At 39.7% G+C, this 25072-nt stretch overlaps 1 long non-coding RNA gene across 1 annotated transcript in view; it reads left to right on the forward strand.

The window, feature by feature from the left end:
- Nucleotides 1-25072, forward strand: part of LOC138849607 (uncharacterized) — a 337768-nt gene that overhangs the window by 145078 nt on the left and 167618 nt on the right. The window lies entirely within an intron of this gene.

The following is a 25072-nucleotide window of genomic DNA, read 5'->3' on the forward strand; positions in this document are numbered from 1 at the left end:
GAATCTTTCTTGAGAAAATGACATGTTTTTTTTTTAACTCTATACCAAGGTTGATGCTGAATTTTCTATATATGTTTTTGAATTAAATAGACTATTTTCCCCTGAATTAAATATTGTTTCAACAGTTTGCTTTTTCCTTTTCAAAGTGAATTTTGATTTTTTCAAGCATAATAACAAATGAGCTAGTCTAATCAGAGTAAAATTGTGTTTATCTATTTATATTTTATAATGCCTTAAAAAAGATAATCACTATATGCCGGCACCGCGGCTCACTAGGCTAATCCTCTGCCTTGCGGTGCCGGCACACTGGGTTCTAGTCCCAGTTGGGGTGCTGGATTCTGTCCCGGTTGCCCCTCTTCCAGGCCAGCTCTCTGCTGTGGCCCAGGAGTGCAGTGGAGGATGGCCCAAGTGCTTGGGCCCTGCACCCGCATGGGAGACCAGGAGAAGCACCTGGCTCCTGGCTTAGGATCAGCGTGGTGCGCCGGCCGCGGCATCCACTGGAGGGTGAACCAATGGCAAAAGGAAGACATTTCTGTCTGTCTCTTTCTCTCACTGTCCTCTCTGCGTGTCAAAAAATGAAAAAAAAATCACTATAAACTCATGACAAATTATGTTAAGTGCAGGCAGATAATTGGATGGTAAATATTTCAGGATTTACTTTATTAAGGAGAGTGCTTAAATTGCTTATTATACTTTTTTTATCATAAAGGAAATCCTCCATAGTAATGGTTTCCATAGCATCAATTTAGTAATTTTCTAATGCTCTCAAGTTTTCTAACATGAGGAGACTAATTTTTTTTATTTTATTTTTTTATTTAATGAGCATAAATTTCCAAAGTACAGCTTATGGATTACAATAGTTTCCTCCCCCCCGTAACTTCCCTCCCACCCACACCACTCCCCTCTCCCACTCCCTCTCCCACTCCCTCTCCCTTCTCTTCACATCAAGATTAATTTTCAATTATCTTTATATACAGAAGATCAATTTAGCGTATATTAAGTAAAGATTTCCACATTTTGCTCCCACACAGAAACACAAAGTGTAAAATACTATTTGAGTACTAGTTATAGCATTAATTAAACACCCAAGAGTAATTGTGTATTAATTACTAGTTCAACCAATAGTTTTAAGTAGAATATGCAATGCAACTTTTGTATTGTTGTGGCTCCCCCCACAACCTCCCTCCCTCCCTTGGCCCTCCCCTCTCGCACTCCCTCTCCCATCCCACCCTTCATCACGTTTCATTTTCAATTACCTTCATATACTGAAGATCAACTTAGTATATGCTAAGCAGGGATTTCAACAGGTTGCACTCACACAACCACACAAGGTATAGGGTGTTGTTTGACTAGTAGTGTTATTTTGAGTTTCATAGTAGAACACGTTAGGGACAGAGATCCTACGTGGGGAGCATGAAACCAGTGACTCCCATTGTTGATTTAACAATTGGTACTCTTATTTATGATGTCAGCAATCACCCGAGACTCTTGCTATGAGCTGTCTAGGCTATGGAAGCCCCTTAAGTTCACCAACTCTGAATTTGTTTAGTCAAGGCCATATCACAGTGGAGGTTCCTTCCTCCCTTCAGAGAAAAGCGCCTCTCTCCTTGATGGCCTGATCCTTCTGCTGGGGTCTTGTTCACCAGGATCTTTCATTTAGATTGTTTTTTGCCACCGTGTCATGGCTTTCCATGCCTGTGAGACTCTCATGGACCTTTTAGCCAGTTCCGAATGTCCCAAGGGTTGATTCTGAGGCAGGAGTGCTGTTTTGGGCATTTGCCATTCTATGAGTCTGTTGTGTGTCCTGCTTCCCCTGCAGGATCATTCTCTCCCTTTTGATTCTATCCTTCATTATTTGCTTACACTGGTCTTATTTGTGTAATCTCTTTGACACTTACCCTATCTTTTTGATCAGTTGTGTATTTGTATATAATTTGTATATTTTTGTATATATTGTATATATTTGTATATAATATATTTGTATAAAATATATTGTATATATTTGTATATAATTGTATATTATATCAGTTGTATATTTGTCACTTTACCAAGTGCGCTGGCATTGGTACCTGCCTCCTTGGTAAGGTTGAGTTGAAATCCCCTGGCACATTTCTAGTTCCATCATTGGAGGTAGGTCTGAGTGAGTATGTGCCGTCCTATATATCTCCTCCCTCTCTTAATCCCACTCCTATGTTTCACAGAGATCAATTTTCTGTTAATTTTTAAACACTTAAGAATGGTTGTACATTGATTGCAGAGTTCAACCAGTGGTCTTGTGTAGAGCAAACTGAGCAACAACAACAACAACAACAAAAATACTAAAGGAACAAAATAGTAAGTTGTTCCTCAACAGTCTAGACAAGGGCTGCTCATGTCATTGTCTCTCATAGTGTCCATTTCACTTCAATGGGTATCATTTTAGGTGCTTAGTTGCCATCGATCAGGGAGAACATGTGATATTTGTCCCTTTTGGACTGGCTTATTTCACTCAGCATGATGTTTTCCAGCTTCCTCTATTTTGTTGTAAATGCCAGGATTTCATTGTTTTTTACTGCTGTATAGTGTTCCATAGAGTACATATCCCATAGTTTCTTTATCCAGTCATCCATTGATGGACATTTAGGTTGATTCCATGTCTTAGCTATTGTGAATTGAGCTGCAACAAATATTGATGTGCAAATGGCTTTTTTCTCCCCTTTAATTCCATTTGGGTATATTCCAAGGAGTGGGATAGCTGTGGTTCTGTGGTTCTGTGGTAGTGCTATATTCAGGTTTCTGAGGATTCTACAGACTGTCCTCCATAGTGGCTTTACCAGTTTGCATTCCCACCAACAGTGGATTAGTGTCCCTTTTTCTCCACATCCTCGCCAGCATCTGTTGTTGGTTGATTTCTGTATGTAAGCCAATCTAATCGGAGTGAGGTGGTATCTCATTGTGGTTTTGATCTGCATTTCCCTGATGGCTAGGGATCCTGAGCATTTTTTCATGTGTCTGTTAACCATTTGGATTTCCTCTTTTGAAAAATGTCTGTTAAGGTCCTTGGCCCATTTTTTTATTGGGTTGTTTGTTTTGATTCTGTGGTGTTTTTTGATCATTGTGTAGATTCTAGTTGTTAATCCTTTATCTTAGTGTGTCTTTCACGAATAACGTCTCCCATTCTGTTGGTTGCCTCTTCGCTTTCCTGACTGTTTCCTTTGCTGTTAAGAAACTCTTCAATTTTAGGTAATCCCATTTGTTTATTTTATCTTTGTTACCCGTGCCTGTGGGGTCTTCTCCAGGAATTCTTCGCCTTTTCCGATATCTTGAAGGGTTTCCCCTATGCTCTCAATTAGTTTCATGGTGTCCTGGTGCGTCTCTAGTTCTTTGATCCATGTTGAGTGGATTTTTGTATAAGGTGTAAGGTAGGGGTCTTGCTTCATACTGTGACATGTGGACATCCAGTTTTCCCAGCACCATTTGTTGAAGAGGCTGTCTTTGTTCCAGGGGTTGGTTTTAGGTCCTTTGTCAAATATGAGTTGGTTATAGATGTTTGGATTGATCTCTGGTGTTTCTATTCTGTTCCATTGGTCTATCCATCTGTTTTTGTACCAGTACCAGGCTGTTTTGATTATAACTGCCCTGTAGTATGCCTTGAAGTCTGGAATTGTGATGCCTCCGGCCTTGTTTTTATTGTAAAGGATTGCTTTAGCTATTCTGGGTCTCCTGTTTCTCCATATGAATTTCAGCATTGTTTTTTCTAGGTCTTTGAAGAATGACTTTGGAATTTTGATTGGTATTGCATTGAACTTGTAAATTGCTTTTGGGAGAATGGACATTTTGATGATATTGATTCTTCCAATCCATGAGCATGGCAGGTTTTTCCATTTTTTTGTGTCATCTTCTATTTCTTTCTTTAGTGTTTTGTAATTTTCATCATAGAAGTCTTTGACCTCCTTGGTTAAATTTATTCCAAGGTACTTTATTGTTTTTGTGGCTATCGTGAATGGGATTAATCTTAGTAGTTCTTCCTCGGCCCTGGCATTGTCTGTGTATACAAAGGCTGTTGATTTCTGAGTGTTGACTTTGTATCCTGCTACTTTACCAAACTCTTCTATGAGTTCCAGTAGTCTCTTATAGGAGTTTATCAGGTCCCCTATATATAGTATCATGTCATCTGCAAACAAGGATAGTTTAACTTCCTCCTTTCCCATTTGTATCCCTTTAATTTCTTTTTCTTGCCTGATGGCTCTGGCTAATACTTCTAGGACTATATTGAATAGCAATGGTGAGAGTGGGCATCCCTGTCTGGTGTCAGTTTTCAATGGAAATGCCTCCAATTTTTCCCCATATTGAATGGGGAAATGATGCTGGCCTTTGGTTTATCATAGACTGCCTTAATTGTGTTGGGGAATGTTCTTTCTAACCCCAATTTGCTTAGGGTTCTCATCATGAAAGGGTGTTGTATTTTATCAAATGCTTTCTCTGCATCTATTGAGATAACCATATGATTTTTGTTTCTCAATTTATTAATGTGATGTATTACATTGATTGACTTTCAAATATTGAACCATCCCTGCATATCAGGGATAAATCCCACTTGGTCCGGGTGAATGATCTTTCTGATGTGTAGTTGGATTCGGTTTGCCAGAATTTTGTTGAGTATTTTTGCATCTATGTTCATCAGGGAGATAGGTCTGTAGTTTTCTTTCTCTGTTGTGTCTTTTCCGGGCTTTGGAATTAAGGTGATATTGGTTTTGTAGAAAGAATTTGGAAGGATTCCCTCTCTTTCAATCGTTTGGAATAATTTGAGAAGAACTGGGGTTAGTTGTTCTCTAAATGTCTGGTAAAATTCGGCAGTGACGCCATCCAGTCCTGGGCTCTTCTTTTTCGCTAGTGTGTTTATTACTGATTCAATTTCTCCAATGGTTATGGGTCTGTTTAGATTTTCTATATCTTCACGGCTCAGTTTAGGAAGGTTTTATTTGTCCAGGAATCTATCTATTTCTTCCAGGTTCCCCAATTTGTTAGCATACATCTCTTTGTAGTAGTTTCTGATGATTCTTTTTATTTCTGTTGTGTCTGTTGTTACATTTCCATTACTATCTTTGATTTTACAGATTTGGGTCTTCTCTCTCCTTTTTTTGGTTAGTTGGGCCAATGGTGTGTTGATTTTGTTTACTTTTTCAAAGAAGCGGCTCCTGGTTTTGTTGATCTTTTGTATTTTTTTTTTTTTGGTTTCAATTCTGTTTATTTCTTCTCTGATCTTTAGTATTTCTTTCCTCCTTCTGGATTTGGGCTTGATTTGTTGCTGTTTTTCTAAATCCTTGAGGTGCATGGAGAGTTCATTTGTTTGGTTCCTTTCCGGCTTCTTGATGTAGGCACTAATTGCTATAAACTTTCCTCTTAGCACTGCTTTTGCTGTGTCCCACAGGTTTTGATAGGTTGTGCTATCATTTTCATTTGTTTCTAGAAATCTTTTGATTTCTCTTTTAATTTCTTCGATGACCCACTGTTCATTTAAGATCATGTTGTCCATTCTCCATATATTTGCATATGGTGTAGAGATTCTTGGGTTGTTGATTTCGAGTTTCACTGCGCTATGGTCTGAGAAGCTGCATGGTATAGTTTCAATTTTCTTGAATTTGTTGAGGCTCCCTTTATGGCCTAGCATATGGTCAATCCTAGAGAATGTTCCATGTACTGGGGAGAAATACGTGAACTCTGTGTCTGTGGGGTGGAAGGTTCTGAAGATATCTGTGGGGAGCAACCCGGACTGGACTAAGTTACTGGAATTAAGACTTATTCTATGCATCTGCTCTCCCACAATATGGCGCTGGGAGAGAAGAAAACAGCTTCTACGCAGCTGGCTCTTGCCAACTTGAGTGATGACCTCCAGGAGCTGATCCTGCTCCTGATTGGAGGAGAGCAGCGTACTTGGCGTGTGGGCAGCCGAGTTGGGATTGGTGGAGGAGGACTATATAGGAGGAGAGAGACGGCACGGTGGTGTGGGTTGGTTGGAGAGTGCGTTGGAGAGTTTGCGGGGAAGTTCGTTACTTCGTTCTTTCTCATTTCTCTCTACTCATTCTTGCTTTGTGTCGCTCCCCCTCTTCATGGAGGAACGACACTAAACCCTGCCTGGGCTTCATATCCGAGTCACGGCACCATTATGTCGCTCCCCCTCTTCGTGGAGGAACGACACAGGACCCTGCGCTGTTCTTTCGTCTGCTCGGCCCTCCCCGGGTTTGCTGCTGGTTCTTCTCGGGTTGGCTACTATCCCTTCCACCTCCGTGGAAGGGCAGTTCCCCCTGGACACATTCCCCACTTCCGCAGGGGAGCGGCACACCGCCGGCCGGCTTTCTGGGGGGCTGCACAGGTGTTCCTTCAGCTAGATGTTCCCCTTAGATGTTCCTGGTGCATGCCGTCTCTCTCCTCCTTTATAGTCCTCCTCCGCCAATCCCAACTCGGCTGCCCACACGCCGAGTACGCTGCTCTCCAATCAGGAGCAAGTCCTACAGTTAATTGGTTGAACTGGAGGCAGCTGTGCGGAAGCTGTTTACTTCTCTCCCAGCGCCATATTGTGGGAGAGCAGATGCATAGAATAAGTCTTAATTCCAGTAACTCAGTCCAGTCCGGGCTGCTCCCCACACTTTGGGAGTTTGCTGTTTACTTATTCTTACTTTACTATAGAAAGGACTTGTAAAAAAAAGGGAACAACAAGCGTCCGGTCCGGTGCGGCTCCTCCGCGTGCGGAGGAGCAGCAATATCTATTAGGTCTATTTGGTCTATGGCGTCAATTAGCTCAGTTGTTTCCTTGTTGAATTTCTGTCTGGTTGATCTGTCCATTGGTGAGAGTGGGGTGTTGAAGTCCCCTGTTACTATTGTATTTGAGTCTATATCTCCCTTTAAATCCTTTAGTAATTCTTTCAGGTAGCCAGGCGCCCTGTAATTAGGTGCATATACATTTATAATAGTAATGTCTTCCTGTTGGATAGATCCTTTAATCATTATATAGTGCCCTTCTCTGTCTCTTTTAATAGTTTTTATGTTAAAGTCTATTTTGTCTGATATTAGGATGGCCACACCAGCTCTTTTTTGATTTCCATTAGCTTGGAGTATCTTTTTCCATCCTTTCACTTTCAGTCTGCGTGCATCTTTGCTGATAAGGTGTGTCTCCTGAAGGCAGCATATAGATGGATTCTCTTTCTTGATCCAATCAGCTAGTCTATGTCTCTTTGTCGTGGAATTAAGACCATTCGCATTCAGTGTGATTACTGTTAAGTACTGTCTTTTCCCATTCATGTTTCCTGAAACGAGCTGTTTATGTATTTTGAACTTTGTTTGTGCGTTACTCTACATTCACTTTTTTTTGCAGTGAAGTTCTTGTTTTTGTATTTCTGTGTGCAGCACGTCTTTGAGCAAGTGTTGTAGGGTTGGACGCATGGATACAAATTCTTTCAGTTTCTGTCTGTCATGGAAGATCTTTATTTCCCCTTCATTCATAGATGATAGCTTTGCAGGGTATAGTATTCTAGGTTGGCATTGTTTGTCTTTTAGAACTTGAAATATATCATGCCATTGTCTCCTTGCCTGTAGTGTTTGCAATGAGAAATCTGGGGTGAGTCTGATTGACTTACCCCTGAATGTGATTTGTTGCTTTTCTCTGGCACATTTTAGGATTTGTTCTTTGTGTGTCACTGAACTGAGTGTTGCCACAATGTGTCGTGGTGAATTTCTCTTCTGCTCTACTCTGTTCGGAGTCCTGGCTATCTGTTGTATTTGTGTGTTGTTATCCAGCTGCCTTTGTTTAAAGTTTTCTGATATTATTTCGTTGAAGACACCTTCCAATCCATTCTCTCTTTCCACCCCCTCAGGGACTCCTATTATCCAAACATTACACCGTTTGATTGAATCTTGTAGGTCTCCAACCATATTTTTTAATTTTTAAATTTCTTCTTCCTGCATTTGAACTGACTGTATTATTTCTGGAAGTTTGCCTTTGAATTCTGATATTCAGTCTTCTATTTCATCTGTTTGATTTCCGAGGGATTCCACGGTGTTTTTTATATGGTCAATTGAGTTTTCCAGTTCTAGTATTTCATTCTGGCTTCTCTTTAGGATCTCTAGTCCTTGGGCTTGTTTTTCATTCAGCTCTTGACACTGTTTCTCATTATTTCTAAGTATTCTGATTATTAATTTTCTGAATTCTTTTTCTGGCATGGTTTCAACTTCTTCTTCTGCCTCTGTTATGGTTGGTTTAGCCTGCTCCATTGGCAAGTTTATATGTTCTTCTATATTCTTATTGTGGGTTTTTTTTTTTTTTTTTTTTTTTTTGGCATTCCATCTGGGTGGTTTTTCAGGTTGATTTCCCTCTGCTATAGGATGCTGTGAGTCTGTACCAATATCCAGTGTAAGCAGGCTGCTCTACACAGCCCGAACATAAACAGACAGGATGGCTGCTCTCTGCCCGCTGCAGCTCTGATTATGGGTTGTGCGGCTCCTGTTGATCCCTTACCTGCCCTTTTTCCCCGCAGGCGCTATTCAATTTTTTTTTCTTGTAACTTGAGTAGACTGGCATCAGGTCTTTGAGCTGCCCTCCCTCGATGCCCGCCCCTGCGCAAGAAGTGTCCTGTCGTTCCGCTCCACCTTTGGGCTCCGCCTACGCAGGTTAGTGTCAAGGCAAAGACAGTTCGCCTTTAAGCCCGAATGTAAACAGACAAAATTGCCTTATTATACTTTCTATAGTTGGACTGTTCGGTTTTAATTTCTCTTGTGAGGCAGTAGTTCCTTTTCATAGCAGATCATTTCCCTTATGCTTCCAGATAAGTAGGACTTGATAACCATAGTTGTGATAACAGTTTGGCTATCTGAATACAGTCATTCTCCCCACACTCACACTTACAACCAGTGACATCTCCTTCACTCAAAGTCCTTCATCTAGAATCTTGCTGACGCAGTTCTTAATACATGTGTTTTCCCCTCACTTAATCTGCCTGGAGCCATGTCAAATGTTTTTCAAATAAATTCCATCTAATATTTACTCAAGATCAATACTCTACTGAAAAAAAATAAGTTGTCTCTTGCTTTGCTCAGGTAAATAATTTAAGGTTCTTTCTTTGAAATGGCTATAAAAATTAGAACTAAACTATTTTAGATATGAAAATATGTAACAACTAATTTTGAGACTTGCCCCTAAAATGTTATCGTTTATTCTATGGATGCTTAGTTGCACAGTCCCAGGCTGTAACTCACCTGGAATTTGAGGTTACCACAAGTTCTGCAGCGGTCTTTGGCCGAGAGCAATAAATCAGACTTTTTCTGAAAAGGGGCATCAAGGAAAACAAGGGACCTTATTTAATACTGCTTTGGCACTGCTATCTAGAGTAAAATGAGATAGAATTGGATGTTACTTTCAAATACCAAGGAAGGAGAGAAGCCTTGGAAAGAGTCTGTGACCATCAAAGGGTTTGCACCTGAGAAATATCTGGATCCACTTTTCAGCCCACACAAGCTTTCTCTGCCTTTCCCTTTCCAATGAGATTCTCATATTTTCCGGAGATTTTTCCCCTTATTTCCTTCATAAAGCACTCTCTTGTTCTCTTTGATGTGTGAGTGACCCTCCACTATTGAGAGAGGTAACTCTCCTGGATCTCAGAAATGTTAGATGCTGAAAAGGAATCAAAGAAGGAAATACTGACCAAAAGAAACTATTTGGGGTAGGGTATAAGGCAGAAGAATCACAAAGGTATAATAATGCAGCCATCTCATCCCTGGTTGCATGTTAGAATCTGTTGAGGAGCTTGTCAAACATGGAGGTGCTAATCCATATCACAAGAAATTCTGAGTTAAGTTGTAATGTGCGAGCCTAGGTATTAATACCGTTGTAAATTCCCCTGTGGTTTCCACTCTTCAGGCAGCACTGAGATTCAATGTCATAAAGTAATCATTATATCATTATCCTGTAATTCATATTTTAAATGAAGGGTTTCCTAGTCCTTGTGTCCAGTACTCTTCTAAATAAGACATCCTTCTTTTTTAAGTCTTTTCTCCTTTTACTTCTCTCCATTGATAAAACTATATGAGAGCAAAGGAAAGTATTTTTCAAAGTGCTTGCCACTGATATTCATATTGGCACACTATTTCTCTGACAGTGATTTCTGTCAGTTGAACTAGTCATAAGCTCACACATCGCCTCCCCATTCACAGCACTGAAAGGAATATAGCTTGAGTATTGCCAAACAAATGGCTCAACTGAAGTTCCTTAAAAGGAACCTTTGCCTATTGGGGAAAGATTTATATTCCTTTTTCCAAAGCCTTAATATGCTTGATAATTTGGTGTGGAGTTGTCTATAATTTATGTCTCATAAGGCTATTGACTTGGATGCTGATAATGCATTAGTAGTAAAGAAATACCACCTTCCTTTATACATACTTCTAAGATAAAGAGCCCAAGAAATTGAATTCACTGTGGCATGATGAAGTAATAATTATAACTAGCTAAAAGGGACAACAATAGAATGAAAGTGGGAAGTATTAAGTTGGAAAAGATGAAAACTGGGTTCTGTCTTGGGTCTGACTTAGTAAACCCCTGTTGTTTGAAAAGTTCCTTTGGCTTCTGGTGTTTTCTTTTCCTTCACTAAAAGAGGGCTGGGATGTGATTTATTTATCTGAAGCTTTATACAGAAAGCTCCAGTATGCTAAAAACCTTCTGGATCTACTGGTGGATGTTTATCTATGGATAAATACAGGGAAGATGTTGGAGTTAATAGACCTGTACACCAGTTTAGGATTTCATAGAAGGGTAGAGTTAGAGTTTAGTAAAGCACACATTTAGTGAGTACCTATTGTCAGCAAAGGGTGTGTAAGGATTGGAATGTGAACACCAAAAGTCACTTATGGTTCCCACCTTTTCGAAGCTGACATGCTATTAAATGATAGTAAAAATTGCACTAATGATTGAATAATAAGCCAACTCAGATGAATGATATAAAACAAATACAAAGTTCAATGGAGAAAACAAAGTGAGAGATAAAACATCATTTGGATCAGTTAGCATCATGGTAACTAAGAGTGGGTTTATAAAATCTGGTTTTCTTCTTAGGATGTGTTGTGAATGCATTTTTGTTGTTGTGATGGGTTTCTTGGGAATGGTACATTGTCTGATTTTATTGTAAGTCCTGTGGTGTTAGACAAGCACCTGCACTTGGCTGAATATTCTGTAATGCTGTTCATGATGGATTTTAGAAGAGAAGTTATTGTTGGTATTGTTTTCAAACATACTCCATCCAAGAGCAGCATTAGTAATGGCCTGATGCCTTCTGTATAGATTTGTCATCATATTACGAGGAGCAAAGCCATTTGGCTGTTCCTCACTCCAGGGCTCTTTGCTACTTTGCACTAGACTCTCAGATTGGAAGTGTATAATCATGCCAATGTATTCAGATGGCACTTTCACAAGTCATTCGGGCTGTAATAAGGATGTGATGATCATCAGACTAGAGTCTGGATGAGCAGCCTGCTGTAGCTCATACTGTACTCAGCTCCTCTCCCCCAGTGGCAGCCATGAAACACCAGGGCAATGAGCTCCATCACTGGAGCATGATGACAGTGCCAGGAAGGATTATGAACAGAATGTACCCAAAGAAGCTGATTATGCTTGTGAGTGCCAAAAGGGACAGATTGTACTACAGAAGGGTGTTCAGGAAGGCCATTAGGACAACTTAAGTTATCAGAAGATTGTGACAGACTTGTGATGCACACAAGTGATAGATTTAGACAGTGTGAAGACAAAGAAATTTATAAGTTGAGTACAACATAAGGGTGAAAATAGAAAGGGATATATTATGTATTTTGGGGATATGACAATTTCAAGAATTTACAGAAATGACATTTTAGCTAAAATATTTATTTGGGTTAAAAAAAGAATATATATGTAATATATCTTCATGTGAAGTCTCTTTCATTGTCAGAGACCATCTAGGGTTATTCCAGCTAATGGGAATATCCTGGTGTGATGTGCAGGAGTGAAGATTTGATGTAGGGAAGTGATTATGATGCAAGTGATTATGATTGCTTTCGTGGCCATCTGAGACCAAGTGCACACTTACTTCTCTGTTGATGCATGAGGCCCAGAGTTCAGAGCAGAATATCTATACATTTGTTTGCTGTTAGCTCCACATACCAGAATCTGAATCTTGTAGAGATTAAAAACCAGAGACTCAGATGAATTTTGGAGGAATTAGAATTGTTGGTCATAATTTTCAAAGCTTGAGTTCATCCCTTAATCTTGGGTCTCAGAACCTGCCCTTTGTGAGCAGAAAGTGCACATTGAACAGATCGCTGTTCAGTGAAGTAACTGATTCTGGTAACTGAGTTTTTGTTGCTAGTTTTTGTAATCAAAAGATACCAGCATCTACAGTAATATTAACACAGAATGTCACAGTTAGATGTTTGTCAGACACACTCAGTGCACATCTATTGTGAGCAAAGAGCTGGGTGGAGTTGGGATTAAACATAAAAAGAAGCCAAATGTGTACCCTACCTTTTCTCAAAGGAGACCCCTAGCAAGAATAGAGGTATTCATCCAAAAAGCTGATAAGTGCCAACTCAGATTAATGATTTAATAGGGATACGAAGTTCAGTGGGGGAAATGAGAAATGAAAATCCTCTGGAGCGTGGGGCAGGCATTTGGTACAGTTATAAAATATCCTTTGGGACACCCACATCTCATATCAAATTGTCTAGGTTCATGTCCCAGCTCTACTCCTAATTCCAACTTCCTGCTAATGCAGACCCTGGGAGGGAGCAGATGATAGCTCAAATGCCTGCCATCCACATGGGGGACCTGGATTGAATTCCTGGTGCCTGTATTCATCCTGACCCAGCCATAACTATTATGGGCATTTAGGGAGTGAATCAATTGATGGAAGACCTCTCTAACTCTCTGCCTTTCAAATAAATGAGATAAATATTTTTAAAAACATTCTGAATCAGATTCTTCAATTAGTTGATGGAAAATTGGAGGCCCAACCATCAGACAGAAAGCTGACAGCAAAACTAGGACTGGAAAACAAGTTTCCTGGGAAATTCTCTGCACATGATTATCATCATGGCCTCTGATTTGGCACAGCAGTTTTTGTAGTTATAAGAGTTAACCAAATTATATCTTAATTTGTAATGAATGCAGTGATTTTAGGTGGAATTCTGTCATTTGTGATCGATTACAAGTACTCATCCCTATTGAGTCACCATCTGAAAGGTAAAGCAAATGAAACAATATGAAGTTGTATTGTGTGATATAATTTTATTTTTCAGTATAAGGACCACCTGGCTTGTATTCATTTCCTCAAATGTGAGGAAACCCATTTGAATAGATTAATCTTCATGTTTATTAGAGTCTTGCTAAACAAGTTATCATCCCTGGAATAGAACATTGGCATTAATTGAGAGCTGGTAAGAAATGCAGAAACTCTTGTCTCAACACAGACCTCTTGGATCATCATCTGCATTTTAACTTAATGATCTCTATGTGTATTAAAGTTCCAGAAGCTCTTTCATAGAGTTCTCCCTGACTCGAGATTTTTTTGATCATGTATTAACGTTATTTCTACATCTGAATGGATCATGATTACCTTAAATTTATCTCATTGAGAAGCGAATTTAATATTATTCTCTCAAAAGGCTCTTTCTATATCTTGATCTCAGTGGATGATGTCACTTCCCACTTAATGTTAAACTCCAGATACTGGAGTTATTCCCAGTTCACTATACCCTGTCTGTGCACCCTCTATGCCCAGCAGATCCAAATAGAACTGAACCTATCTCAGAAATGCATAACTTGGGTGGCTCCAAGATGGTGGAATAGGGAGGGAACGCACTGATAGTCCAGGAAAAGATAGTTTTCTATAGTAAACTATAGTTTCAGGGAAGAGTTAGGGAAAAAACTGCAGAGGAAGCTCTTTCGGAACTAGTGGGACAAGGTGGACCTATGTGGAGGACACAGGTGCCCACAGCTCGGGAACCCAGCTGCCAAGTCTACGCACCAGCTCTGGTAAAGGAGGTGAGGCAAAACTTCAGTAGCCCGAGACACTGGTGGAAAAGCGGCAGCAAGAGCCTAGAGGGAATGAGGCTTGAAGCCTCATGGGGGAAAGTTCACCAGGCTAACTAGAGGAAGAAAAAAAAATAAAAGGGACCAGTACGGACACTATTCTCTCTCTCCACTCACCTTACAAAGGCAAGCAAGACAAAGAGTAGGCACCATTTTGGACATATGTAACAGCTGTGCCAGCTTAGAGTTACGCCTGCCCTCAGCCAAGCAGAAAAACCCAACTCTGGTGTGGAGAAATAACAGAAGGTTAAGACCTAGTGAATGTGTGGAGCTTATGAACTGGGAATGTGAAAAAAATACTGAGGGTGTGTGGGAGAACTCATGGAGTGCCTAAGATGTGAGTACTTGGTGGGAGACACCACTAACTCAGTAACCTTGGCAACCCAGTGGGAGACATTACAAGGGAATCTGAGATTACACTGAGAAATGCACAGATCCTTTCTGTGGTCCTTGGGACAGAGCAGATGAATATTATACCCACAGGGGCTAGTGCTCAGGCACTGATTGCCTTAAAGGAAAATAGCTCAGCTGTGGGGAATTACTTCCCTTCTGAATAAAAAAAAAAAAAAAAAAGAGAGAAGATTTACCACACCAGGCCAGCGCCGCGGCTCACTAGGCTAATCCTCCACCTTGCGGCGCCGGCACACCGGGTTCTAGTCCCGGTTGGGGTGCCGGATTCTGTCCCAGTTGTCCCTCTTCCAGGCCAGCTCTCTGCTATGGCCCAGGAGTGCAGTGGAGGATGGCCCAAGGGCTTGGGCCCTGCACCCCATGGGAAACCAGGAGAAGTACCTGGCTCCTGCCATCAGATCAGCGCGGTGCACCGGCTGCAGCGCGCTGGCCGCGGCGGCCATTGGAGGGTGAACCAACAGCAAAGGAAGAACTTCCTCTCTGTCTCTCTCTCTCACTGTCCACTCTGCCTGTCAAAAAAAAAAAAAAAAAAGATTTACCACACCAAACCTGGGTGTGTCTCCTTTGGCATACCCTTAACCCTGAAGAACTTAACAGAGCTATCTGGCCACACCCACCACAAGCCGCTAGAGATTCACCAAAAGCAGACAGTCCACTTAATCTATAGTCATAGTATAACAAGAAAAGCCACAACAGAGAGGAAAAAAAAAGAAGAAACCAAAGAATATCTCCAGAATGCCAAGCAACAAATACAGAAACTGAGGAAACAAGAACAAGGAAGACATAGTGACGCCCCAAATGAACATGACACTCCAATACAAGATTGTTTAACTGTCCAATTAAAAGACACAGATTGGCTGATTGGGTTAAGGAACAAAACCCATCTATTTGCTGCTTACAAGAAACACATCTTTCCAACAAAGATACATGCAGACTGAAAGAAGATATGCAAGATACGGATTTCAAAAAATTTACGATAAGAACATTTAGAAGTTCTCAAAAACAAATTCATGAAATACAGAAATCCTTACTGGACAGTATAGAAAATGTCTCTCATGAAAATGAAATCTTAAGGAGGAATGTAAATGAAATGAGGAACCTAATAGAGCATGAAATTGTGATATTGAAGACAAATCAAAATGAAATGAAAAATTCAATGGAACAAATGACATACACATTTGAGAGCCTTAGAAACAGAATTAGTGAGATAGAAGAGAGAATATCAGACTTAGAAGTCAGAGCACAGGAAAGTATGTAGTCAAACCAAAGAAAAGAAGAGGAAATTAGAAATCTAAAAAAATATTGTTGAGAACCTACAGGATACTACTAAAAAACCCAACATTCAGGTTCTATAAGTTCCTGAAGGCATGCAAACAGAGAAAGGATTGGAAGGCCTTTTGAGTGAGATACTAGCAGAAAATATCCCGAGCTTGGAGGAGGACAGAGACATGCAAGTACTGGAAGCTTATAGAACCCCTAATAAACATGACCAAAAGAGATCCTCAGCATGACACGTTGTAATTAAACTCACCACAGTGAAACATACAGAAAAGATCCCAAAATGTGCAAGAGAGAAATGTCAGATTACTCTCAGAGCATCTCCAATTAGACTCACAGCAGACTTCTCATCAGAAACACTACAGGCTAGGAGGGAATGGCGAGACATAGCCCAGGTACTAAGAGAGAAAAACTGCCAGCCCAGGATAGTATATCCTGCAAAGCTCTCATTTGTGAATGAAGGTGAAATAAAGACCTTTCATAGCAAACAGAAACTGAAAGAATTTGTCGCCACTTGTCCAGCCCTGCAAAAGATGCTTAAAGATGTGTTACACACAGAAACACGGTCATCAATATGAAAGAAGGTAAAGGAAGGAAACCTCACAGCAAAAGATCACAGGAAGTTCAAAACATATATTTGAAAATATCTTTGGCAAATGGCAGGGCAAAGTTAGTACTTATCAATAGTAACATTGAACGTTAATGGCCTGAACTGTCCAGTTAAAAGACACAGATCGGCTGACTGGGTTAAGGAACAAAACCCATCTATTTGCTGCTTACAAGAAACACATCTTTCCAACAAAGATGCGTACAGATGAAAGTGAAAGGCTCAAAAAAGATATACCATGTCAACAGAGATGAAAAAAGAGTGGACGTAGCCATCTTAATATCGGACAACTTAAACTTTACCACAAAAACTGTTAGGAGAGACAAAGAGGGGCACTATATAATGATTAAGGGATCAATTCAACAGGAAGATAAAATGATTATCAAAGTATATGCACCTAATTACAGGGCACCAGTTTAGTTAAAAGGTTTGTTAAGGGACTTAAAGGGAGACTTAGACTCCAATACAATAGTACTGGGGGACTTCAATACTCCACTCTCAGAAATAGACAGATCAATAGGACAGAAGATCAACAAGGAGACAGTAAATTTAAATGACACTATAGCCCAAATGGATCTAACAGATATATACAGAACTTTTCATCCTACACATAAAGCATTTACATTCTTCTCAGCAGTACATGGAACCTTCTCTAGGATTGACCACATACTAGGCCATAAAGCAAGTCTCAGCAAATTCAAAAGAATTAGAATCATACCATGCAACTTCTCAGATCATAAAGGAATGAAGTTGGAAATTAGCAACTCAGGAATCCCTAGAGCATATGCAAACACGTGGAGATTGAACAACATGCTCCTGAATGAACAATGGGCCATAGAAGAAATCAAGAGAAATCAAATCTTTCTGGAAGTAAATGAGGATAGCAGCAAAATATACCAAAACTTATGGGATACAGCAAAAGTAGTGTTAAGAGGAAAGTTTATATCAATAGGTGCCTACATCAAGAAATTGGAAAGGCACCAAATAGATGAGCTTTCATTTCATCTCAAGACTCTAGAAAAACTGCAGCAAACCAGACCCAAATCTAGTAGGAGAAGAGAAATAATTAAAATCAGAGAAGAAATCATAGGATTGAATCAAAAAAAATTACAAAAACTCAGCCAAATGAGGAGCTGGTTTATAGAAAAAATAAACAAAATTGACACTCCATTGGCCCACCTAACTAAAAAAAGACCCAAATCAATAAAATCAGAGATGAAAAAGGAAACGTAACAACAGGCACTACAGAAATAAAAAGAATCATCAGAAATTACTACAAGGACTTGTATGCCAGCAAACAGGGAAACCTATCAGAAATGGATAGATTCCTGGACACATGCAACCTACCTAAATTGAACCAGGAAGACATCGAAAACCTAAACAGACCCATAACTGAGACAGAAATTGAAACAGTAATAAAGGCCCTCCCAACAAAGAAAAGCCTAGGACCAGATGGATTCACTGCTGAATTTTACCAGACATTTAAAGAAGAACTAACTCCAATTCTTCTCAAACTATTCAGAACAATCGTAAAAGAGGGAATCCTCCCAAATTCTTTTTATGAAGCCAGCATCACCTTAATTCCTAAGCCTGAAAAAGATGTAGCATTGAAAGAGAATTACAGACCAATATCCCTGATGAACATAGATGCAAAAATCCTCAATAAAATTCTGGCCAATAGACAGGAACTACACATCAGAAGAATCATCCACCAAGACCAAGTGGGATTTATCCCTGTATGCAGGAATTTTTCAATGTTCACAAATCAATCAATGTAATACACCACATTAACAGACTGCAGAAGAAAAACCATATGATTATCTCAATAGATGCAGAGAAAGCATTTGATAAAATACAACACCCTTTCATGTTGGAAACTCTAAGCAAATTGGGTACAGAAGGAACATTCCTCACTACAATCAAAGGAATTTATGAAAAACCCACGGCCAGCATCCTATTGAATGGGGAAAATTAGGAAGCATTTCCACTGAGTTCTGGTACCAGACAGGGATGCCTACTCTCACCACTACTATTCAATATAGTTCTGGAAGTTTTAGCCAGAGCTATTAGGCAAGAAAAAGAAATTAAAGGAATACAAATTGGGAAGGAAGAAGTTAAACTATCCCTCTTTGCAGACGATATGATTCTTTATTTAGGGGATCCAAAGAACTCTACTAAGAGACTACTGGAACTCATAGAAGAGTTTGGAAAATTGGCAGGATATAAAATCAATGCACAAAATTCAACAGCCTTTCACACACAGAAATGCCACGGTTGAGGAAGAACTTCTAAGATCAATCCCATTCACAATAGCCATAAAAGCAATCAAATACCTTGGAATAAACTTAACCAAGGACGTTAAAGTTCTCTATGATGAGAATTACAAAATCTTAAAGAAATAGAAGAAGATACCAGGAAATGGAAAAATCTTCCATGCTCATGGATTGGAAGAATCAATATCATTAAAATGTCCATCCTCCCAAAAGCAATTTGTAGATTCAATGCGATACTAATCAAAATACCAAAGACATTTCTCAGATCTCGAAAGAATGATGCTGAAATTCATATGGAGACACAAGAGACCTCGAATAGCTAAAGCAATCTTGTACAACAAAAGCAAAGCCGGAGGCATCACAATACCAGATTTCAGGACATACTACAGGGCAGTTGTTATCAAAACAGCATGGTACTGGTGCAGAAACAGATGGATAGACCAATGGAACAGAATAGAAACATCAGAAATCAATCCAAACATCTACAGCCAACTTATATTTGATCAAGGATCTAAAACCAATCCCTGGAGTAAGGACAGTCTATTCAATAAATGGTGCTGGTAAAACTGGATTTCCACGTGCTGAAGCATGGATCAAGACCCCTACCTTACACCTTACACAAAAATCCACTCAACATGGGTTAAAGATCTAAATCTATGGCCCCAAACCATCAAATTATTAGACAACCTCAGAGAAACCTTGAAAGATATAGGTACCCTCAAAGACTTCTTGGAAAAGACCCTGGAAGCACAGGCAGTCAAAGCCAAAATTACCAATTGGGGTTACATCAAATTGAGAAGTTGCTGAACTGCAAAAGAAACAGTCAGGAAAGTGAAGAGGCAACCGACAGAATGGGATAAATATTTGCAAGCTATCCAAGGAATAAAGGATTAATAACCAGAAATTATAAAGTGATCAAGAAACTCCACAACATCAAAACAAACAACCCACTTAAGAGTTGGTCCAAGGACCTCAATAAACATTTTTCAAAAGAGGAAATCCAAATGGCCAACATACACATGAAAAAATGTTCAGGATCACTAGCAGTCAGGGAAATGCAAATGAAAACTACAATGAGGTTTCACCTCACCCTGGTTAGAATGGCTCACATACCAACAACAGATGCTGGGGAAGATGTGGGGAAAAAGGGACACTAACCCTCTGCTGGTGGAAATGCCAACTGGTTAATCCACTATAGAAGTCAGTTTGGCGATTGCTCAGAAACCTCACTGTAACCGTACCATACAACCCAGCCTTGCACTCCTTGGAATTTACCCAAAGGAATTTAAATTGGCAAACAAAAAGCTGTCTGAATTAATGCTATAACTAGTACTCAAACAGTACTTTATACTTTGAGTTTCTGTGTAGGTGCAAACTATTGAAATCTTTACTTAATATATACCAAATTGATCTTCTGTATATAAAGATAATTGAGAATGAATCTTGATGTGAATGGGATGGGAGAGGGAGCGGGATATGGTAAGGTTACAGGTGGGAGGGAGGTTTTGGAGGGAAAAAGCCACTGTAATCCAAAATCTGTACTTTGGAAATTTATATTTATTAAATAAATTTAAAAAACTGCCTAACTTGCCCAGAACTCTGGTCTTGCTTCTGTTGTTTTGTTCAGGGGAAAGTCTCTGAAGAACAAAGTCTTCCTTTTCAACAACTCCACTTTTCTCTCCCTTCACCAGTTCCAACCCGTTATGTTTCTCTTTGAAAATATTTCCATTTTTCCCCAGTTGAGATTCACTGGCCCATACTGCTAATGGCATTTTTAGAAAACAACAATCAACATTTTATTTTTTAGCAAGATAGAAGATAATACGCTCTCTACCAATCCCAAAACATTTTCACATATATATATATATATGTGTGTGTGTGTGTGTGTGTGTGTGTGTGTATGCACCTTTTCAGCAATTTAAGATCCAGATTATAGTGGAAAAATAAATATTTAATCTATTACACAGGAAATGACAAATTTCCCCTGTTGCATTAATATAATCAGAATGTTTCAATTAAAATAGTGCCAGCATATTAATTTAAATAAGGTATGTTTACATATGAATTTAAAAGATTTAATTTAACTATATTATATTTTCTGCCAAAAAGAGAAAGTCTCAAGTCCCAGTCACTTTAATGCATCCTCCTTTGGGAGGAAGGTTATTTGAAATTGTACAGTCTTAAAAGCATTTTAAAAAGTTAATTATTCATTTAGTAAATTTTAATACTATCATATGGGAAATTTCTGAAGAAATTTTGTGCTATGCTTATGTCTTGAATCTTAATTTTAATGTATTTTTTCAAATTGTAAAGCAAAAACAACAATATAGTATTCACTCTAAAATGTTGATGTTTCTTGTATAAATAAGCTGTCTTTCTAGTTTAGATTTGCTTAAATGTTCAGTTGACTGTTCTTTTTGTGTGAATCATGTACCGGGGAAATTATTTTGATTACATTTTAGGTTTCAGATGGGTAGAAAAAAAAGCAGAAATGATTTTCTTTACTTAGTGTGTCAACAATTTTATTTCCTTCATCTGATCTTTTCAGCTTCTTCCTCTAGGTCATGTTCATAGCTCCTAAATGTAATGATAACGTTGTTTTATTTTCCTTGTTATATGATTGCTGATTTAAAATGGTTCCTTTCTCATTCAAGTTTGGTGCCTATTTTTTTATCTAATGACAAACTGTACCTTTTATTGTGGCATTCACATATTAATGTTTAATGCAATGAACATGAAAAATATATCAAAGGCATTGCTTGTGATAAAATCTGAATCAGAGCTTGATCTGTTCAATATGGACACTAATGACTCCACGGTGGTTTTTCGAGGCCAGAGTGCTTGCTCCACAAGATTTTTAGCCCCAAGCTGAAAACCTTGGCCAAATGAGTTCAGCACATCCCTCAGGATTTATTATATTAGGCTGGCTGACAACAAGTAAGGAAGAGATTAGTTCAGACCAAGAAGAGCACATTGCCATTAAAAGTAGCTAAACACTCCCAACTTCAGATCTCCATTTCCATTTTGACTTGGCAGGGGTTTTTCTGCCATAAGCCTAAATGAAATTTCAAGTTGTGGTTATACATTTATCATTTTATAACTGAGAGAATGCTTTTGCGTTCTATCTCTATAATAATATTTTTTTATTTGTCTAGCAATTTGCAGCTGCACAGTTTTCACTTCCGTTATCCCTTTTAACCCTCGTAATAACCTTGGCAGTTATTGTCTTATTGTTCTCATTTTTATAGATAATGGAATTGGGTCTCTGAGAGCATAAGTGATTGTCCAAGGTCACACAGGTGGTAATTGAAGTTGGAACTCAAACCCAAGTCTTTTGACTCCAAGTATAGCTCTAAGGGCTCTGTAAGACTACAGACCATTTTACCATAGTGTGGGATGTCATAACCTTACAAATTGTAAAAGGTTTTCAGAATTTTCTTAGAAAGTAGATTGAAACACAGGAACATTTATAACCAGTGTTTTTCTTTGAACTAGAACTGACTGAGAGTCATTTCATTGGTTTCCCTCAGAAGATTCTCATTTTTCATTCTATACACAAAACGCAGTGTTCATTATATTTGACAGTACTTTGGGAAAATTTGTTTTTAATATTAAATATTTCACTGGTGAATATTCAGAGCTTTATGCCTGGCCCTGTTGATAGCCTGCTGTGTGACCTTGATCAGGTTGTTTAACCTTTTTTATGTCTCTGTAAATTTTGTATAAAATCTTTCTCTTACTTGGAAATTGTAATGCATAATTAATTAGTGCTTCTAGAGTGAAATCACAAAGGCTTTGCCAGTGAAAGGAGAATGCAGTGTACAATTTTACCCTAGATAATCACTGAGGCTGACTGCCTGAGCCCATCACCGAGGATTTGCAGCACAGCTCTGTTTGCTGACACTGATAACAGCAGGGTAACACAGCCCAGTACTGGAGCTATTTTAACAACAGCTGCCCTCCTTGATATACTCCAGCCTCAGCACACAGAGACACTCAGAGTAAATATCAGATACTTCTTTATGCTCAGCCTCTTGCCTAGCCTCTTCTATATGAACACATTTTACATGTGTTATAGTTTTCGAAAAAACTGTCTCTTCTGAAAATGCGTAATGTAGTTTTTGCTTTTCATTTGTGTCTGGCTTCTTTCCCTCCCTCCCTCTCTTCCTCCCTTCCTTCCTTGTCAGTTAGTTAATGGTGTTATAGTGGTGATGTTGATCATACCAGTTGTTTTTGAAATGTCTTAAGGGATTCTCTGTAGACAGAGTCTGTCTCATCATGGAAATGGCTGAGATCCATTTCCTCTCTGTCCTGCTTGATTCTGTTTTTGGATGGAAAGAAGTCACCAGAATGGTAGTGCTGAGCACAGTGGCTGAGATAGTATGAGTAACTTTTTTTTAAGATTTATTTATTAATTTATTTTTTTGAAAGGCAGAGTGGACAGTGAGAGAGAGAGACAGAAAGGTCTTCCTTTGCCGTTGGTTCACCCTCCAATGGCTGCCGCGGCCGGCGCACTGCGGCCGGCGCACCACACTGATCCGATGGCAGGAGCCAGGTACTTATCCTGGTCTCCCATTGGGTGCAGGGCCCAAGGACTTGGGTCATCCTCCACTGCACTCCCGGGCCACAACAGAGAGCAGCAACCAGGACAGAATCTGGCGCCCTGACCGGGATTAGAACCTGGTGTGCCGGTGCCGCAAGGCAGAGGATTAGCCTAGTGAGCCGCAGCGCTGGCCGTTAAGATTTATTTACACACACACACACACACACACACACACAGAAAGACAGAGAGAGAGAGAGAGAGAGAGAGAGAGAGAGAGAGAGAGAGAGAGAGAAAGCGAGTGAACTTCCATTATTGGTTCATTCCCCAAATGACCACAATGGCTGAAGCTGGGCCAATCCAAAGCCAAGAGTCAGGAGCTTCCTTCGGGTCTTTTCATGGGTTCAGGGACCCAAGCACTTGGGCCATCTTCTACTACTTTCCCAAGCCATTAGCAGAGAGCTAGATCAGAAGTGGAACAGCCAGTACCCATATGGGATGCTGGTGCCACAGGTGGAGGCTTAACCTACTAGGCTATAATGCTTTCCACCTCCTTTTTAAAAAACTTACTTATTTAGTTGGAAACACAGACTGATGGGGGAGGAGTTGTGGTAGAGAGAAAGATCTTCCATCCACCTGCTGGTTCACTCCCCAGATGGCTACAATGGCCAGAATTGGTCCAGGCTAATGCCATGAGCCTGGAACTCCATCTTGATCTCCTCTATGAGTGGCAGGGGTCCAAGCACTGTGGCTATATTGTGCAACTTTTCCGGGTGAATTAATTGGGAGCTGGATCAGAAATGGAGCAGCCTTGGGGCCGGCACTGTGGCACTGCTGGTTAAAGCCCTGGCCTGAAGCAGTGGCATCCTATATGGACACTGGTTCTAATTCTGCCTGCTCCTCTTCTGATCCAGCTCTCTGCTAATGGCCTGGGAAAGCAGTAGAAGATGGCCCAAGTCCTTGGGCCCCTGCACCCACATGGGAGACTCAGAGGGAGCTCCTGGCTCCTGGCTTCAGATTGGCACAGCTCCAGCCATTGAGGCCGTCTGGGGAGTGAACCAGCAGATGGAAGACCTCTCTCTCTGTCACTATCTCTCCCTGTAACTCTCTCTTTCAAATAAATAAAATAAAACTTTTTAAAAAAGAAGTGGAGCAGCCAGACAGAACTGTTGCTCTAATATGTGATACCAGCAAAACAGGAAGCAGCTTAACCTACTGTGTAACAATGCAGGCCCCAGCTTTTTTGATTTTAACTGAAAAAGAATGGAAATTACAAAGTAAATACGTGTCTAAATCAGAATTTAAGTCCTATTGTTTTTTGTTTTCTGATGTCGGTCCCTTTAAAATGTAACAAAATAAAAACAATGAAAAAAATTAGAGATAAAATTTCTATGAGGGATTAGAGGACAGGGAGACTTAATTGTGTGGTCTGCTGAGAGTTGATCACAGTGAATCCGATGAGTCACATGTGAGCTTCATGAGGGGCTAGCATTTGAGCTGAGTCTGGAATGATAGCAAACATGCAGTAGGCCACGAGGAGTGGGAAATAGTGTTAGTAGTCATGAGACCAATATGTACAGTGGCACTTCTAAAAGGCTGTGGGAAATGATATTGGTAGGTTTATTTTAATGTGAAAAATCTTGAAATCTATGCATACGAGAGGTCTTTAAAAAGTTAATCGAGATGTAAAAAATTATGCAAGGTTTTCAAAATTTATATATCAAATAAAGTTATGTTTCAATTCCATTTCCATGTACTTTTTCTTTTCTTTTTCTTTCTTTCTTTCTTTCTTTCTTTTTTTTTTTTTTTGTGACAGGCAGAGTGGACAGTGAGAGCGAGAGACAAAGAGAAAGGTCTTCCTTTGCCGTTGGTTCACCCTCCAG

The sequence above is a fragment of the Oryctolagus cuniculus genome, chromosome 5 (genome assembly GCF_964237555.1).
Source record: "Oryctolagus cuniculus chromosome 5, mOryCun1.1, whole genome shotgun sequence".
NCBI classification, from domain to species: domain Eukaryota; kingdom Metazoa; phylum Chordata; class Mammalia; order Lagomorpha; family Leporidae; genus Oryctolagus; species Oryctolagus cuniculus.